The sequence below is a fragment of the Homalodisca vitripennis genome, chromosome 2, assembly GCF_021130785.1.
Source record: "Homalodisca vitripennis isolate AUS2020 chromosome 2, UT_GWSS_2.1, whole genome shotgun sequence".
NCBI lineage: Eukaryota > Metazoa > Arthropoda > Insecta > Hemiptera > Cicadellidae > Homalodisca > Homalodisca vitripennis.
Window position 1 is genome coordinate 8,270,236 of NC_060208.1, and position 21,160 is coordinate 8,291,395.

Genomic DNA, 21,160 nt, shown 5'->3' on the forward strand with positions numbered 1-21,160 from the left:
TTGCTGTGTCAGTTTATCTTATGTACATCATAATAAAAAGGGTACATTATAACCCTGGTATTAATTATTATAATGGAAAGTTCTTATTTTTAGTTTTTCCTTTGGGCTTTACATGATGTACATCTTACATTACACTTTCAAATTATGTACATCTTGAGCTATGCTTATGTTAATTTTTTTGCTGAACTCCTTATAGACCATCCTTCATTGGATATGAAGAGCACTAACCACCTTAAAAACTATTTCTTAAGTTCAGTTTTCATTTACTAAGTTTAACTTTCACAACTTGAGCCAAGACAGGAATATTCTAGAGCAGGACCTACATAGTAAATGTTCCAAACTTTAAACCAGCGTCACTTTTTAAAGAGTGAACACTTTGTGGTCTGATAGTTTTTGTGCTATTTTTCTCAAGACTAACATGTATCCCCCCCCCCTTGATAGCAAAGGTTTAAGAACCGCCTGTGTTGGCGGCCATCTTGATTGTAGTGTCAAAAGAACAAATTTAAAACTTAAGCACTTTTATTATTTTATTTTTAGTCGTAGAATTTTGAGGTATGTCTCATTTTAAACTATGATTAATACATACGCAAACACTACTAATTATTTTCGATACTAGTTTAAATACTCAAAAAGATAAACATTCGCCTTGCAACAAAACTAAAGAACGTTAGGATGCCAATTAATAATATGTGTAAAATAAGACACCTTTCTTAACGCTATGATAAAAAATAATAGCGTTACAGTACACGAGGTTTAACATTGTTCTTGTGGGAAACATTCAAGTTTGTTTCACTACGACAGAATCATACAATAATATTTTATTGTTACGTAAAATAGCCTACGGTTTATGTAGGAGTAGAATAGCTTAATACCGCGTGGGCAAGCTATTGTTATTATTAACAGAAAACCTTTATATCAAAATAAGTTTGGTCCGAGTACTGCATGATTGAGAACCCAAAATAACAATTTTCAAATCTTACAGTGTTGTATGAGGGTGTACTTAAAAGCCGATATCAATGGTACATTATCCTTCGTTTCATGTTTCGCAATACTTATCAGCTATGCAAGCGCACTCAAATACATCAAAGGTGACAAAAGTTCGCAATCGCCTACTATTCCAGGATATTCCCATTCAGGCATTCGCTCCTTCGCAGTGTATTGGCTTTTAGAAAGTGTTCATTCCGCTTTGAAATGAACATATGGATATTTATAGAAATGATCAATTATAATAATTACCCATTGTTCTATATCGTATTGCATTCATTTTATTGGGTGCAAGCTAAGGGTCAATGGTATTGCACAATGTGAGATGGTAATCTCTGTCTATAGCAAATATTATTTCTGTATCCTTTTACGCCACACCATCTGGATACGTAGTAAACCATAATGTATATTATTATGTTTGTAAAATTATTGATTAATTTTTTGTTAGATTTAATGTTTTTGTTAATCTTGTTGGAGGTTCTTCTCTGTATTATGTCATAACTTGGAAGTCATTTATCATAGAGGCAATATATGTAACGTTCTGTTTTTTTTTCGATATATCATGAAAATATAAGTTACCCTAACAAAACCAGTAACAAATAACACCATCTCAAAAAATGTAAAAAGAGGATAATGTCAATCAATAATCAATCAATAATCATTTATTCCTCCAGTATTTACAAATGAAAATAATAATATACATACTTGGAATTACTAGCCATAAAATTAAATAGCTATGGCTAGCACAACTTAAACTTACAAGAAAATTTGCATATTTACAGTCGATTATCTTACTTTAACTTAAAAACTTGCGGTCCACACTGTAGCGTTCTCAAATTAATGAAAAATTACAACTAAAGTTTCCTTTTTTAACAACAAAAACATAATCATAAATAAAAAATCCACAATAAAAGTGACAACAAAAGAAACAGCATAAGAAACATTGCGAACATGAATGGCAACTCAAAAACCACAACATAGCGCTATAACTAAAAATATATTGCATATTTACAAACTAAAAAATACAAAAATAAAACCGATTGTTGCACAAATATACATTTTAATAGTCCACCTAAGCAATAATCTCAAGCAATTCACTGATTTTGTCATTTTCAAAAAGCCACGTTTTTAAATTTTTTTCAAATAATTTTATGTTTTTAGCACTTTTTATAGAAGTAGGAAGGTGATTGAATATTTTTGGGCCTAGAAATACAAAAGATTTCCTAAAGATAATTTTATTTACTTTTGGTCTAATGTAATCACTTTGTGTAGACGCTATTGTATAGTACTGATAGTAATTGTTTATAACTATTGTTTCCGCTTCTTTCGTAAAAAAAATATTTTAAGAACTTTAAAGACAAATAAATACTTTAGGGGAAAAATCTTTAAGGATTTGAAAAGGGGTAAAGAGGGTTCTCGTTTTGCTTTATGTAATATTATTATGATAAGATGTTTTTGTGTTACCTCAACCGGTTTTAATACAAAATCATTTGCCCCTCCCCAGAGTTAAATTCCATAAATTAACCTAGAATGAATTAAAGAAAAGTAGAGTATACGCAACAGGTTTTCGTTTAAAACATTTCTTAAAAAATAAAAAGTTCTCACAGTTTTAAGAATTTGGAAATGTATAATGTAAGTTAGTTTAGTTAAAAAAAATGTTGACACGGTTTTATTACTACTATTTAAAGTGACAAATTTTAAACAGCATAGTCTGTAATTAATCAAGCGTAAAAAACAATCTATTTTTATAAATTACAATAAAGCTTCGGAATTTAAGAAATTGGAACCAGTGGAAACTCATGAACAATAACGAGTTAAAACAACAAATGAAAAACAGTTATTTATAGAAATTTCTTAACCACTTCAAATATTTTTACGCAGTTGACAATAATATCTATTCCATTGCAAAAATCAAGGATACCTCTTTTAATTTTGAAAAGCTCACCACAGGTTTCATCATGCAAATATACACATATGTTAATTCACTCGTCAATATTTATTTATTTGTTTATTTAAACCCCAGACCCAGTTTCGAAGTCAGTCAACCAATTTGGCGGTCTCCCAGTCAAATATCAGAAACTCGCCGACATTATTACATACACGTGTTTTACAGCGTTTTAAAAGCGCTTTGAGTGTTGGGACATTCTTGATTGAGCCTGGACATCTGTTAAAGTGAAAACCCGCCTGTGAGGGTAAGTGTTCATAAACCACCGTTCTGTGTCTCCCAGTTCGGTAGTTTACACTGCCTCTAGTGTCATACATGTGTATGTCTTGGCTCCTCGTTAAGGCACATTTAGACATACAGAACATTGTTGTTTCCCAAATATATAGTCTAGGAGCGTCCACAGTTGTAGAATTTTGAAAGCCTCTTTACATGACTCTCTGGTATCCAATTTTGCAATGATTCTAACAGCTTTTTTTGGAGTGGACAGCTCTCATAATGTTTGTGTTTGCACAAGCTCCCCAAAACACTATTGCACAAGAGAGATGTGGGTAAATTAAGCCAAAATATGTAATTATCAGAACCAGAGTCGGACTGTATTTTGCAAAAACCTCAAGACATAGATGCCTGAGAATAATTTGGCACATACCTGTACAGAATCAAAGTGATCATTCCATGTAAACCCCTTATCCACGTTTATTCCAAGGAATATTGTTGTATAGGTCCAATAAGGTGTCTTCTAACATCACGGTGGTGTCCTTCGATGAGTCTAAAGAACAAAGAAGAAAATTTACAACAGTTGATTTTTCTAAATTTGTTAAGTGATTGATATTGTTGAAATTTTTGACACAATTGTTAAGATCGATAAAGGTTTAAAGTTTCAAATTAGACTTCATTTTTGTGCTGAGCACAGAGTTGTGTCATCAGCATACTGTGCGTTTCACCCGTACTGTAATGATGATCCTATGTCAGTGAAGAACAGGACTGGACTGAGAATAGATCCTTGAGGGACTCCGCAACTCAGATTAATTAATCTGACAATTGGTTTGAAATTTGGACTTTTTGGGGTCTTTGACTGAGAAATAATCTCAGCCACATGCGAGGAATTTCTCGAATGCCATGGGATTCCAGTTTGTCTATCGGTGTACTGTGGTCAACACAGTCGAATGCTTTCGATGAATCGAGAACCACAATTAACGTGGAATTCCGACATTCTAATTCCTCTCCAACCGTATCTACCAGACTCACCACGGTAGATTTACCCTTTCTGAATCAACACTAATCATTTGAGAGTTGGTTGTTTTTAATTAAAAATCGAAGCATTCTTAACATAAAAAGTTTTTTAACTATCTTGCTTAAATCAGGCAAGATTGAGACAGGCCGATAATTATTGACACATACAATTGGTCATTTTTCAATTAACGTTACTTTAGAGACTTATATGAGGAGGGGGAAAACTCCTGTATGGAAAGATAGGTTGACTAATTTTGTTAATAGTCCCACAATATGCTTTGAACAGTTTTTGACGAGCCATACTGATATTAAATTGAGGTAATTTAATTTTTTGCTGGGAGCTGATGAAAAATTTGTTTGAGCTAAAATGTACAAAAACAAAATAATAGTACATAAAAAAGAAAGTAGTAACTTATTACACTAAAAGTCTATCTAAGTTCCATGTTTATTGTTACTCTACTTCGAGATTCATTCTCTTAAGCTGTTTAAAGTTAATAAACTTTAAAGTACTAAATAAAATTTAAAATGGCTGTTTTTCTTATCACCTATCTTAGTGTCAAAGTTGTACGTTTTATCTTAAAAAGGTGTAGTGGTTTCATCGTTAAAAAGACACTAAGTTTGGTGTAGGTGAAAGATATTAAAGCGTGTAATAGAAGTCTTACTTAAAGAAACTTCACTCGTATATCATTGATATATTTCGTTGGAACTGAAAACTCTATGTCATAACGACGCTTTTTTAAACATTTTGTTTCCTGTTGTTCTTGCAACTTGTATGCTTTCCTTAATCGCTAAAAAAATGAAAAACCTGCATAGTTTATTGGTTTAATATCTCGTTTGCATATTCTTATGAATGAGATTGATATAGAAAATAAATAAATATTGTTATGTATGACATTTTTAATGCACACGTTTCTAGAAGAAAAACGTGGTTTTTCGGACTGAGGTGGGTTGTATTTACGTCTGAAATGCTTATAATCAAAAACTGAATTTTAGTTTTAGTATGTAGCCTATATTTGAACTATAAATTAGACAACTACAACATACCAAATAACTAACTATAAATGACCACATAACATTATTTTGAACAAGATTTACTGGAACACTATGGGGTAATATATAGATTATTTCAATGGTAAACTAAAAGAGTCATCAAGGCAAGATTATGATTAGGTTATTACAGTAGTATGGTAAAATAATAACAAATGGTTTCTGAATGAACTGTTCTTGGTACATGGCCGAAGATATGACTTAAACCCAGTTTTAGAAATGTATAGTAGTTGGATCATTTAAATTGTTCAGTATACTTTACATCTGTTGCCACGTCTACTCAAGATAGTGAGAGAGAGCATGTGGAACATGAAGAGCGAGTGTCCAGGCCCGGCGTCCAGACGTAGACTCCAGACGTCCAGACGTCCCACAGATGGGAACCATCCCGACTCTGGGACCACAAGGACGCCATTGACGGACCAACACATTGCCCAAACCACAAACAAACGACCCGCCAAGTGGCTGCTAGGGCATATTGTTACTTGAGCATCTGTCCCGCTAGGAAGTCACACCCTTCACCCACACCCACACCCACACCCGGGCACTTTTTACCACTGGCGGGGGTGGATCCTTAGAGAGGGTGCCGATCAAGCCGCCCGTGATAAGCCGGATCCGATATAACCTACGCAATTTACCGAGAGTCTAGGCTTCTTCGAAGATATCTCGAATTGACCCTGATGATGTGCTCTTTGATTCAGCTTTTTGAAAGTGAGATTTAGAGGGTGGTTTTGAGTTTTATTAGAATAGTTTTGTGTGTCAGCTAAAGCCTCAAACAGGCTTGGAAGGGTGTGCGTTCACTATTGGGAAGCGGAGAGATATAATTCAAAATTGGAGATTGGATCACAGCACACTGTCAAAGTTCTGACCCCACGTGAAAATGCAGAACTTTCTTGGTTGTCATTGTTCATGTGCTAACACATTTTAAACATATCGTGCAACCATTACACTCATAAAACCCATCCGACCTTATCTTTTCCTTAATATACCGTACGTGCTTAGATACGTCTGTGTCAAGTTGCAGATCGGTCTATATCCTTTGGGAGGTCTGGTGCTACGAATGTTCCACTAAGATTCCACAGATCTTCTGAAGATCCTGCTGAATGTGTGAATGCTTTCCGTCGACTGTGGCTTATCCGACTCTGGTTGGTTGGAAAGTGGTAAGGAGTTTTTAAATGTTGACGAGAGATTTCACTAGAGGAAGTGACTATCTATCTATCACTAAGTGATCTGATTTAATTTCGAGTTTAGCTCCAGTTCACCTTCCATTTATTGCAGCGTCTGGTATCTGAAAGCTGTCTCAGATTAGTCCATACTCAATTGTGTACCTGATGAGACAGTGAGACTACCACTTCACCTATTTATTATAGGTGTCTCTGATGACGAAACGATGTAAATGTTTCGTTTTGAGCTTCTTCATCGTCGACTTTCTTTGGATCTCTTCAGATGAACATGACTTCAGATTCCAGGAGTCAAGTCTGAGACAGTGTCAGATACCAGACGCTGCAATAAATGGAAGGTGAACTGGAGCTAAACTCAAAATTCCACTGAATCAACCCTTCCTACCATAGTTACGTTATGTGTAGCGAACTCAGTGATCTGTTGGTAGTTTGCACTATGGAAAGGTCTCCAGAGGACAACATGGTCGTTTTATTACAATATATGATTGTTTCAGAGCGAGATGTTACTGATAAGTTTCAGGTTCTTGGAAGCTACACTTGCCGGTGAAGCAAGATGACCATAGCTGCAGGTGCTATGTGGGTCAGGTAATTCAGCTGACTCTCCTAAGTCTTTCGAATCCGGTGAGTTTAAAAATGTTGGTACGCTCTTTCGAAGAAGGTAGCGATAAATTAAACGTTTTCCCTCCTGACGTGAATGGTAAAGACTGGGATAGGGACTTCCAGCATTAACAGTATTAACAAGAATATTTCCGGTTGTTTTTTATGCGTTCTAGTTATTTTCAGATATAATGATGTACTGTAAATTTTATTTAAAGTTTCCATGACAAGTTTGTTATAAGAGTACTATTGATGCTTTTTTCAAATTTGGAACCTATCAAGACATGGTTGTACTACTATAGATGATACATATAGCTCACATTACTAACTATGATCATATTTTTTGAACTTGACACTGCTATAGCAAATCGACAGACCCTTGAATAGATGTTAAATAAGCGTACACGCACCCGACAACGTACCGACCCTCAGTCCCTTCACATACTATTTTGGCCGTTGTGAAATGTATGGACCAATAAAATATAATAAGGGAAGCAATTATTTTTTCATAGTTTTAACCCTATGATGTCCTCCCAGTTCGACCCTCGCCAAACTCAACGTGACTGACGATGAATTTCTGTCCTAGGAAATATTTCATTAGCGATTTAAAGGAAAGCCAGATTGGTTCTTGGCTCTAAATGAGCCTATAATTTTGGCCCGGTCATTTGAGTAGGCTTGTATTGTGTAAAATTTCTATGTCAGTATTATACATCACTTGAAACATTTATATGAGTAGTAGGCTACAGCTTTGCCATATTCAGATTTTGAACCAAAGATGTGCTAAGGTGTCGGAACTCAATATCGGAATTACAAACGTTTCGACTAACTGTGCTCGCGTCACTTGTCGATATGGGGAGCCAAGGCCAGAGATAAAATTCTTGTTTTGAAGGAAGATTCGTGCTTCTGCCTGAACTTTCCCTCGTTATCAGTCCATTAGCTGTGTTAACAGCCATTACGTTTGAGAACAAGGCAATGACAGACATTCTCAGCTTACGTAACTTAAGTGCTATGGAGATTCTATTACGGCTGTTACAGATATAATCGAGTATCTCGAAATAATTGGACACCTTACGTTGTTGTCTTTTACGTAACATTCAGCAACTCTGTATCATTCTATTCTTCTATATAAAGAAAAGAAGAATAAATGAAGATCACTGGTTTATTATTAAGATAATTTTAGTTGTGTTTGTTACATTTTCAAATTCTGTCTCAATTTTGAGTTCAGCTCCAGTTCCCCTTCCTCTTAGTGCAGCATCTGGAATCTGACACTGTCAGAGACTTGCTTGATTGCTAAAATCAGTTGCACAACCAAAATTTGGCGTCGAAGAAACAGAAAATGAACTCTTTACACCGTTTCGACATGAGAGACAACGAGATTACCTCTTCAACTAGATTACACTATCTTTCGTAGTCTGGATGTCTCTGATGTCGAAACTATGTAAAGAGTTTATTTTGAGCTTCTTTGTCACAGACTTTCTTTGGGCCTCTTCAGACAAACATGACTCAGATTCCAGGAGTCAAGTCTGCGATAGTGTCAGATTCCAGAAGCTGCACTAAGAGGAAGGTTAACTGGAACTAAACTCGAACAATCATATTGAATCAACCCTTCCCACCAGAGCTAGGTTTTGTGTTCAAATTTTGTATAATGTTTAGGACATCAGTAACCTAATCCAATTGTACTTAGGTCACGCGTAAGCCATCGTATGTAATAAGTTTCTTATTATTAACATGTATGTTAATAGTTTTTAACATGTTCTCTGTTAAATACTCTGTCAATTTCTTTGCCCATGACAACTTGTTTCTTCCTTAGTTTCGAGTTATATTTCATGTCGGGAGTTTTTTTTAGATTTCTTACTTATTTCCTTCCTAGGTCCGTACAGTCACCTTTCAGGTTCGGTGTTTCCTACTTAGTTTCTCGATAAGTCTCATTTCAGTTTCCTGATAACTTTAGCTATTAAGCTTTCTAAAAGTCTCATTTTACATTCAACACTATTACCTGCTAGGGGTATACTATCTCCCTATTATCCCACCACGACCGACTGTCTTATTTCAGTTTAATTACATTTTCATTTCCTAAGTTTCTTAATAGTTTCTTTTTACCTACCAAATTCCAACTGCTTTCTGGCAGTTTTTCAAATTGTTAATGGTGAAAATTTGTAGTTCTTGACGAATTTTTAGACTTTGCAGACAATTTTTGCGCTATTTAATAACTGATGTACACAGCCTGTACATAAATTGAGATGGAATTACTCTAACTGTGGCTAAAACTAATTAAATTACAAAGTCGGAATAGCTACCATTTAAAAAAAACACATTAAAAACCAATTTTATAAAAAAACACTTAGTTCTTTTTGTATCGGTAATTTTTTAAATTTAAATTTTAAAATATTCCATAAAACTTTTCTGTTGACATATTGAATAATGTTCGTACCGATGTAGCGGCTGAGTTAAAATGGTTTCGGGAAAAAATGTTTTTCTTTTCTTTAAGAGATTGTCCAATGGGTGTACAAAACTATTGGGATAGGGTAATGTTTTCACCGTCCACAACCCGTTGTATACCATACTGGTGAGTCCAGTCTTAAAACTAAAACATGATCATACGCAAGCTGGGCCATAATCAGTTTCCATTTTGCACGACAAACGCTTATGCGCGAGAGGGTCTCAATCACACAGAAATCGGTTACCTTTGCGGGATCCGTAACTCCGTGACGATCTGGCGGTCTTTCATTACAATAATGTTTACTCCGTTTACGCCAATAACTGTTACTATCTTCAGAATGTTACGTCCCAGAATAAAAGCATATAATTAAATTAATATTGTACAGTATATAGGTTCAGTAGTGTTACAGTAAACAGATAGGCAGCTGTAGATCCATTCATTGATTAACATTGCACTGTCATCGTCTCCAACATCTTAACGTGGTATTATATTACGTCACTATTCTTTAAAAAAGCTTTTAGAAGAAAATGTACTCATATAGAACATGTAGCTTTTAGAAGATTCAACAATGTAGGTTTAAGTTAAACTGAACACTGGAAATTCTATGTATAAATTGTATCTCTGAATTTATATTCAACACTGTATACTCTGTAAAGGACAAATTCCTGAAATGTTCATAGAATCTCCTTCAGCGCTCGGTTGAATCATAAAGCCATGACTAACTGTTAAACCTTGCGGTGAATCACACCCGTGGGTGCCAACGCCGCCGTGGCAGCTGATTCCATAAAGTTGTCAGTTGGCAACAATGTCGTGTGGGCGGTTGGCAGACCTTAAGCCATAACTACCAACAGCTGTCTGGTATGTCAGTTTTGTCGTCGCTTGCTAGGACTTGGTTGTGACGTCAGAGGTGAGCTAGAGTTTCCTCGATCGTGAGAACAGAGCGAGCCCCGCCGCGCCGTGGCGCCACGTTTATCCTGTTTTGACCTTGAGACCTTGATGGATGCTGGATACGCAAATCAGGATCTCCTCTGACGAACATAACTTCAGATTTCAGGAGTCAAGTCTGTGACAGCGTCAGATTCCAGACGCTGCACTAAGAGGAAGATACATTGGAGCTAAACTCAATATTCACATTGAATCAACCCTTCCCAACATAGCTACATAATGTGCAGGTCGTTTGCTTATTCACTGCAAATTGGCTGATGATTAGTGGAATATGACTATTGGTATAAACCAAACATTTATTAACACCTAAAACATGCCTTTGGAACATACTGAAACTTGTATTAAGGTAAATTCTTCAATTGATACTTAATGTACGATACTTACGTTTATAAAAATGTTAGTCAGTGTGATATTTTAGGTTATTTCTTTCTGAAATCCTAAAAAGACATAAATAAATGTGGAAATGTATGTCCAAACGCGTATTTATTCATTTCAAAATGTTTTCTCTTTTAAAAAATGAAATTGAAATGACATGAAATATTTTCATTTATTCTTCATTTATATAGGCAAAATTAGGGCCACATGGCCCTTTCTTTCATTTAACCTGCGAAAACGTAAAATTTAAAACATTAATTAAATATCATATTAATAATAAAAAAATAATTACATTTAAACAATGTGGTGTACTATTTTAACATGTTAAAATTAAAATTTAACAAATTAATAAATTAACTACTTCTGTAATTTTTATAACATTTAAAATAAAATTATACTTTTAATATACAAATAAATTAAAGTATTTATTGATAATGAGTCCTAACTTTTATCACACGCAATTTCACATTAATCCCTCTGCCAGTGTCACGCCCACAGCATCTCAGCCCGGACCTGCCTCAGCTAACCGCTCAAGATACATATCTTTCAGTTTCGCCACAAACCGGGAACAGCTATCGATGGAAGTAATTGTTTGGGGAAGGGCATTCGCACATGATTTACGTAGCAGCGAAGTAATTTAACTTGGCCAATCTTACAAAGTCCTAACCTACGTCACAAACTAACATTTCCCAAAAGACCTATCAGGAAACTTTAAAATATCCTAAAAAATACCAAATATGAATATTTCATTCTGTAAGGTCACAAGAAAAACAACTGAAAAAAAATTATGGTTGCCTGTAAAGTCGGTTTTACGGGCGAAGATTTTACGTGACAACGTCTTTTTCTCGGTAGAATATTTTGTTATTTTAAATGTTTGACTAGCAATACGCGCTGTTTCTTCTCAATCAACTGAATTACGATTGATTGCAGAGTGATTTAAACTAATAATTTACTTAACACTATCAACATTTGTCAATAGTATGACATAACCTATAAACTCAGTTTCTCAACTTTTGTGTCAATCTAACAATTAATCAATCAATCATAGTTTACGATAATGAAATATCAGTGTACAATTATTTACCTTTATTGTTGTAGTTGTTGTAAATGACGAATCTAAGCACTCCACATTTTCACGAATAAACATAGTTATCTGCTTTATCCCGTGCGGCGGACCCACAGTTATCTGCTTTATCCCGTGCTGATCCCGTGCGGCGGACCCACTGGACGGGCACCGTAACGTTACCGGGCGTTACACTTTTTCATGAGTGACTCCGAGCCGCAACCTAATTTAAGACGTTGTCACGTCAAAATATATTTTTATCACTGAAATGACATAAACTGTAAATACATTTTCTTGAATATGATTGCACACAAAGTGAAACAATTCGGTTTTTGTTGCTTTTCGTCCGAAGTTAAAAATTAATTTTTTAAATATTTTTTGGTAAATGTTACATGCGAGGTAAATAATCACGCACTGTTAACTAGCCCTATCTGTACTGCGAGAGCTCATTATAATTTTTTATGAAGACAGCATAAATAGGCACATATGAATTCTAAGTATTTTTAGTGTATGTATATGATATTCTACGTTTGTTTGTCACTGAAAAGTATTCGACGAAAGCTATGAATCAAATAGAAGTTCGAAGATGTCATTAGTATATGGAGAAGGAGTACAATTTAAAATATTGCATCCTTAACACTAAGTCGACCGTGCAGAAATATAAACACGAAGCAGTCTTGTCGTTGTCCTGACACGACAGAATGTCCGGGTGCCTGCAGTGACACATGCCTCGATGTGTTCATCACCAGCGACATATGGCCATCCAATCCCCATTAGCCACCCTCCATCATAACATCCACAGATTAAAAGGGGCTGTTTGTCCTAACAGGTGGCCCAAGCCGCGCCCTTCCGCGCTCATTTGAATATTGTCATCAAGTCAGTGCGGAGATTGTATACTTAGCGATATTGCCCAACAGGTCTGGTCTAAATACTGAGACTGTGTACTAAGCGATATTTTCCAAAATCACTGGTCTTAATGAGGAGATTGTATTCTTAGTGATATCGCCCAACATCACTGGCCTAAATGAGGAGATTGTGTACTAAGCGATATTACCCGACAACTCTGGTCTAAATGAGGAGATTGTATTCTTAGTGATATCGCCCAACATCACTGGCCTAAATGAGGAGATTGTGTACTAAGCGATATTACCCGACAACTCTGGTCTAAATGAGGAGATTGTATTCTTAGTGATATCGCCCAACATCACTGGCCTAAATGAGGAGATTGTGTACTAAGCGATATTACCCGACAACTCTGGTCTAAATGAGGAGATTGTATTCTTAGCGATATTACCCGACAACTCTGGTCTAAATGAGGAGATTGTGTACTAAGCGATATTTTCCAACTGCTCTGGTCTAAATGTGGAGACTGTCTGCTTAGCGATATTCTGTGTGCCTGTGCCTTCTGTGGGCTGACGGATTACCTGACCTTATGCAGAACCTGCAGCTTTCGTTTTTCTCTTTCCAGACGTTAGGCACAGTGACACCAAGAACCTCTGCTTTATTACTTTGTCCAAAATGACCGACGAAAAGACGCTGTCGTTAGCGTCAACTGTACTTCTGGGATATTGCCAGCTTTAGTGATGGCGATCCCATTTGACACTCAGCCATCTTTGTACCCTTTCATCGCAGAAACCCCACTCTACTCCCCTGACCTCTCCTCTTGTGTCAGATTGTGGTGTGTCAGCATCATCAATGATAAATAGCTCGGCCTATGCAAAAGTCCAAGTTGTATCCAATGCGTTATTTGCTACAATAAGCAAGGGGAGAGGTAGAACACAGAAGCCTCAATGGGACACTTCATAGCGCTATCCGATGGCCAGACGTAGTAACTACCATTGGAAGGACACAGCACATAACTAATGAGTTGTGTTGACTGGTAATGACTTCAGTGACTCGTATGGGTTTGGATTTTCCTTGAGCATAGGTCTCGACAAATGATGACCGTTACGAGATAAGCAACTCTGTACTCTGTCCGGAGACTCACCTCTATGCCGACTCAACAGCTATCGTACCGCTCACAACCCAATCATGTTCAATCATGTTGAAAGTGTTTGCTCCAGAGTAACTTCAGGTCATGCTTTGCGGAATCTGGCAAAACACTGTTCTCACGACATCCTGAGAATGGCTTTGTTTACCCGCACTTTGCATATGGAGTAAGACTCTGGGGCAGCTGTGCAAACAACAAACTGGAAAGAGTGCTTCGCCTTCAAAAGAAAGTTGTGCGAATCATTTAAAAATTAAAGAGCAGAGAGTCGTGCTGAGATGTCTTCAGCGAGCTTGGTTTACTGACTTTGCCCTGCCTCTACATCTTCGAGGTGGCTGTGTTCTGTAAATCAAAGGGCACATTGGCTCAGGGAAGGAACATTCACCAGTATGAGACAAGAGGCAGGGACAACTATCGCAGTCACTCCATCGAACGGTGGCGTCTCATAATTTGCCATCGCAGGCTGGTGTTGATCAATAGGCTCCCTGAGGATCTTAAAACATTGGCAGATACAAAAAAATTAAATCTCGCCTTAAACGCCTATTGGTGTCAGGTGCTTCTTACACGGTGGGTGAGTTCATGGAAAGCTGCCTGGGAAATTAAAATCGAAGCACGTTTTAACAGGATCTGATATAGGAAATACTAATGGCATACAAATATTGTATGTTATTCAAAGCCAATAAAGACTGATTTCATTTGACTGAATTTACCCTATACTAGGAGGACTGCCCCGTGAATCATGGAATGTGCATTGATCATTCCCGACTGTAGTAACATGACCTTGAGATTTGCTCATAAGCACAATGATGTGAGATGTCTCGTTTTAAGAATGTTTAAACCAATCAATGCACACTGGGAACATGCCGATGACTGACAGGGCGAGGCCCTTGCCCAGTTGTCGTGACCGGTAACTGGTCGCACTATAGGTCAGAGACATGTGCAAGTGCATCGCCTCCAGCACATCAGCTGTAACTGAGCTGAGGCCGTATAAATGCATCGATGACAAAAACTGTTCACTACAAAAACGTATTTTATAACCATTTCCATCTAGGATTAACTGAAAACAACATAAAACCTATCCTCAGTGTAAATAGAAGTATAATAGCGTAGACCGGCACAACTGTGTTGGAGACAATCGATATTGTACCGGACATATCTGGTACTCAGGTGAGGTAATTTAGACTCAAATTAGAATATGACTTAAATAACCAAAATATGTTATGAAACGAACTGCATAGTTTCTTTTTTATTAATAAACGTGACGTTTCTAAGACAGATATTGCTCGCGAATTCAAGCGAAAATCCAAATATATAAATAAGATGAAACATAAAAACAATTCAAACACGATTAACATACCAAAAGAGATGGTAAATTTCGTAGGTACTTTTATATTTTCAGGTACAACATGTTTAGGTATGAAGATTGACGATGGTGTCAATAACGCAAACATACTTTTTAGTATTTCCACTTGAAAAAGAGGGTTTCTACTTGTCCTCGAAACGTCGTTTATATTATGGTATACGTCCCTTCTTACTATACCTAATATTATACTTTTAAATTATATGCTAGGAATGTGCTTTACCCAAAGCACTATGAAGCCAACAGGGTTTTTTTGTCCATTTGCCATTGTTTAGCGACACGTGTAACACTAAGTTTCGGTATCTGGAATCTGATGTCTTCCTCAGGTGGATAACTCACATAAATAAAAAAAGTTATATTGTAATTTTTATCCCAAGAATTAAACTATTGTTATTATGAATGAAGTGGTCCAGTCTGGTTTTGTAAGACACGTAACTAACATGCTGGTAGAATAGAACAATGGCCAATGTTCGCAGAGGTTATCTGCCGGGTGGGGGGGGGGTGGGGGTGGGAGAAGGACGTTGAGGAACTCAACAGCTGACCACAGTAGAAAGTGTAACGGACGCTGTTATACCGCAGATAATTCGAAGACAATCCCATTATTCTTGGTTATTGAATATTTCTTTTTTTGCACTTTGCCCTGGTTCGGAAGTGGTAGTCAGGAAAATAGGCGTAATCCACTCTTCTAATAAAACACCGCTTAACATATCCATTCTATGTAAGAAAGTAGAGAAAGAAAGTGCTGATCTTTGATAAAGAAGTTTTTACTGATAAACAAAATTACCAATGTGTAAAGGAAGTAACAAAGCATTTAGAGTTGTGTTTTTTTTAACCCACTGCAACTTTTAAATATGACCATTTTTAATTTATGTGGTTTCTATGCTCTCATTTACTATTTTAAAACTGCAGAAGTTCCATTGCGCATTCATAAAGTCTGTTTACGCCCAAGTGCTGCGTTAAATAAATGATATAGAAAGTTTCCGAGTCATGAAAACATTTAAACATTTTTCCAAAACTTTATAAACTTTTGCGTAATAAGTACCGTAATATCTTTGCGTAATTGCGTAATATCTTTCGAGTCTAAATTTGTAAGCAGTAACAACTTTGCAATACAGTATATAAATAGAATGGTTAGACAAACAAAATGTTGGAAATTTAGAGTTTATCCAATTTTTAAGACATTCGCTAAAACAAGTCAATTGGACACATTCGTTTTATTTCAAGAATGGTGGCCATCTTGCCCTGGAAACATTCCTTGTTTTGAAGTTTTGCAACAGTTCTGATAATTGAAATACAATTTCTTCTTGAAAGTCTAATTTTGTAGCACATACTTCTCCCCATCCACTGAATCAATACAACCTTAATTCAATACGGAAGCATACATATGGACGAACGATTGCCACAACACGAAATACTCGTAACTCAAGTCCAATAATGTTTTAGTCATATGACCCTTCTGTTCTCGCGGTCATCTTTTTTGTATCTCAATAAGAACAACGTTCAATCTCAGGCAATTTTTCGGCCTTATATAATTAAATGACTAAAGTCATATAATTATATCAGGCGTCTCATTTTAAATAAATTATTAGTACGCACTCGAACGTTTTTTAGTTGTTCCGATATTTGTATAGGTTATTTAGAAAATATATAAATCTTTGTTGTTTGAATATCAAAATAGTAATTTAAAAAAGCTTTTACAGGTGTATTAACTGTAGACAATAATTTTAAAATGAGACACATCTCATAAAGTTACGATAAAAAATAAGGGAGTATAACATGAGACTTAACATTGTTCTTATGAGTTTCACTACAGCCGGTTTTTAATTATTTTTTTTAGTTTTTATATCTTAAAAAGAAATTTTTTGCTGGTAACGAAAATAATTCCTAATTATAAATTTCCACGAAGTGAACCGTTTTACTGTTAACTGTTCTATCAATTCATTTCCTCAAAACAAACTGATAAAAAATTAAAAGTATATTTTATTTATATTATACAGATATTAACTTCAAGTATAATCACTGAAATACACGATGTTGTAGTGTTCATGGAAACTGTCTACATCGGTGATGACTATAGAAATGTGGCGTTGTCAGACTACCCCCCCCCCCCTCCCACCACCACAAACACCCCCACACCATATTATATACGCTACACTGATCCACCCCTCAGAAAGCTAACCACGAGTGACAGGCCATCGCACTCTGCCATTACAGCCACAACGAGTGCCGCCTTTGCTATGAATATTAATACACTATCTCTCAAAGCTACTTGCTATGGCCGTCACCAACATAATCAACAGCGTATTCTCTACTGAGAACTGGTATTTATTATCTTTATCTTATCTTATCGCAACATCTGACTTTATCTAGCTTTGATCACGTTTTAAATTGTTGAGATGTCAAGACCAGAGCTTAAAAATAGTAATGTACTGATATGATGTTGAATTTAGCTCCAGTTCACCTTCCTCTTAGTGCAGCGTCTGGAATCTGGTGTTGTCACAGTCTTGACTCCTGGTATCAGGAGTCATATTTATCAAAAGAGACCCAATAAAATTCGGCGACAATGAAGTTCAAAACGAACATTTTACATAATTACACTATATTTTACATTTTTTAGTCTAAGTGTCTCATATGTCGAAACAGTGTTAAAGGTTCGATTTGAGCTTCTTCGTCACCGACTTTTTAGCATCTCTTCAGACGAACTTGACTCCAGATTTCAGGAGTCAAGTCTGTGACAGCGTCAGATTCCAAACGCTTCATTAAGAAGAAGGCGAACTGGAGCTAACCTCAACATTCACATTGAATCAACCCTTCCCACCCTAGCTACTTTATATGTAATGAACTGATGTTTTGCAGTACATCTGATAAAATGTGTAGAAGTTTTTACTCGCAATCAGTTTATTGTTAATTAAAAATGTTTATTTTGCTTTTTACTTTAAACCAACTATTAACAAACATTTTTCCAGTCTTTCAATTGTAAAAAAAATATTTTGACATAAAATAGACAAAATAATATTATTAAAACAAACTGTGTATATCATTCCTGAAATTATGTAGTACAAGAACTGTTTTGTGTCAAAAAGAATCAAAGTAAAAAATAATATAAGAAAAAAAAGTAAAACTTACATAAAGTACGAACCGACAATATTTAGATACTTGTGGGTAAAAGATGTAATGAAACACTGACGCTGAACCATAAAGTATTGTTCTTTGAACAAGATAATAACGATTTACGTGAAATCTTAATGTCTGAGATTTTTCAGTCTGTGTAGCCTCATTGTTGATAAAAATGGCCCAATTAAAAATGTTTAAAATTATAGGTTCAAACTGAGATAAACGTATTATCATTTTAAATTATCAACTTAAACTTTCAACTAAAGTTATGAAACCTATTTAACCATTTAAAGAAAATGTTTAAATGTTTAGCTCAATGCTAGTTGAAATAAAAGTTTATATAAACATATAATATATTGAGTTCAATCTGTTAAAAACATATCCCACATAAAAATACTATTTTAAATTGAGGGGGTCCTCATAAACAGTATTTTACTGTATTTTGTTGTGCTAGAACACTTTACATAACAAATTAACTGTTTTCCAACATAGTCATAAATATGCGATAAGGAAACTAATTTAAACACTAGTTCCTCGTTAAACAATCTCTGATAAGACCGTCAATGTGGTTTCAATGTTTATGTGTTTTAGCTTCGTTATAGGAACCGAACAACTGTATAGTATGAAAGTAAAAATATGTTGGTAAACATTCTCGTTCTAATAAAAACACAAAACTCGTTTTTACGAATATTTTTACAATTAATTTATTTAACATGATTTGTATTTGTATATATTTGCTTAGTACATTTAGAAAATATAAACAATGTTAGTAAATATGTTAAAAAGAAAACTTCCTTTAAAGAAACTCGTTTAAAATATATTTACATATAATGTTTATCATGCAAAGAGGTCTTGATTTTTCATTAAATTGTATCTTGTGAAAATCAATTCAATAATAAAATGTATAGTATATTGTAAGCTTGAATAAATAATATAAAATATAATTGACAGAAATGGTGATGATGCAAAATTTAAGTGCGATGGCCGGGAATCGAACCCGGATCAACTGCTTGGAAGGCAACTATGCTGACCATTACACCACCATCGCACGCTGAGAGATGCGCGGAGATATGAAAGTGTGAGCGGAACATCTTCAGATCTGCGCACAGCATCCCATCTGCGGAGGCCAGTCCATAGTAGTCAGGCAGCCGAGAGCCTATTTACATTGAATATTCAATATGATATTGATATTACTTTAATTTCTGCGGTTCCCCAGTACATACAACACATCATTCAATCAATCAATGAACTATATGCGAAAAAAGATTAAAATTAAAATTGTCATAAAAAAGTATACCATATTAACAAACAATACTATTTAACATAACAATGAACAACAAAAATAATAATTACAATGATTAAAATAGTCAGAAAACCAATATAGCAGCCACCATGTAAAAGAACAAAGTAAAAATAAAACTAGTAAAGTAATCAGTTACTACAAACAAAAAAGGAGGTGAAGATTGCGATCGAAAACAATGCTACAATGACAAAACAATACTATTAAACATTACAACGAACAAACATAATAACGATAAAGATGAAGATAGAAAACAAATATGGCAGCCACTATGTAAAAAGAACAAAGTAAAAATAAAACTAGTAAAGTAATCAGTTACTACAAACAAAAAAGAAGGTGAAGATTGCGATCAAAAAACAATGCTACAATGACAAAACAATACCATTAAACATTACAACGAACAAACATAATAACGATAAAGATGAAGATAGAAAACAAATATGGCAGCCACTATGTAAAAGAACAAAGTAAAAATAAAACTAGTAAAGTAATCAGTTACTACAAACAAAAAAGAAGGTGAAGATTGCGATCGAAAACAATGCTACAATGACAAAACAATACTATTAAACATTACAACGAACAAACATAATAACGATAAAGATGAAGATAGAAAACAAATATGGCAGCCACTATGTAAAAGAACAAAGTAAAAATAAAACTAGTAAAGTAATCAGTTACTACAAACAAAAAAGAAGGTGAAGATTGCGATCAAAAACAATGCTACAATGACAAAACAACACCATTAAACATTACAACGAACAAACATAATAACGATAAAGATGAAGATAGAAAACAAATATGGCAGCCATTATGTAAAAAATAGTAAATTAAATAAAGAAATAAACAGCATCCCGCAGTGTTTACGGAGAAAAAGCTGGTAAACAATCTTTCAGATATTCTAAGAGATGTAAACCATTTCATTACGATATATAACAAGTCTTGAAAACTTGTCAAGTAACATATCAGAAATATCAATGTATTTGTACGCCACAGGTGACGGACCATCTTTACAGCATTCTACTGACATTTAGTTCAAACAGTCGATAAGAGAGGTTTTAGAGAGTTATTAAAACTAAATTGACTTGAATCAGTACCTTGATAGCTCTAGGATTAATACAGTTTTCCACCCTAACAGTTTTGTAAGTCTATCTTCCCCAACAAAAAAGGTTAAACTTAGTAAGGAAGAAGATCCAGGTTCAAAAACTCTCTTTATCAGCTGTGTTACTTCATACAAGGACATGAGAGAAAATGAACTCATAAACGGATTTATCCCAACGAAGATTTTGGAATAACAGAGCTATTAAATGCTCTGTTTTAGTGAAATAATGATCGATCTACATCCCAGTAAGACTAAGGGAATTCAATCCCAAACGGCTGCTTTTTGACTAATACGATCTTGGACGAAAACCCAAATTCCTATCTTAACCACTGTTTCTACTTACAGTAACATAATGAATACAATACTAACATGTGAAGCTATACCAGCTTTATTTAGTCAAGCATCTTCTACCACACATCTTCTAGTTGTACCTGTACGCAAAGGCTCTGCTTTCACAGAACCACAAGATCTTCCTTGTGCGTCGAAATATACTCTT

General features: G+C 35.2%; 1 long non-coding RNA gene and 1 other non-coding gene across 2 annotated transcripts; both read right to left on the reverse strand.

Moving 5' to 3' along the window:
- Positions 1–15,017: 15,017 nt before the first annotated feature.
- On the reverse strand, positions 15,018–17,474 carry LOC124353508. Its single transcript, XR_006921605.1, has 2 exons — positions 17,157–17,474; positions 15,018–16,495 (listed from the first exon to the last, which is right to left on the reverse strand). It is a non-coding gene; the product is annotated as an uncharacterized LOC124353508 (long non-coding RNA).
- Positions 17,475–19,241: 1,767 nt separating this feature from the next.
- Trnag-ucc lies at positions 19,242–19,313 on the reverse strand. Its single transcript has one exon. It is a non-coding gene; the product is annotated as a tRNA-Gly (tRNA).
- Positions 19,314–21,160: the final 1,847 nt, after the last annotated feature.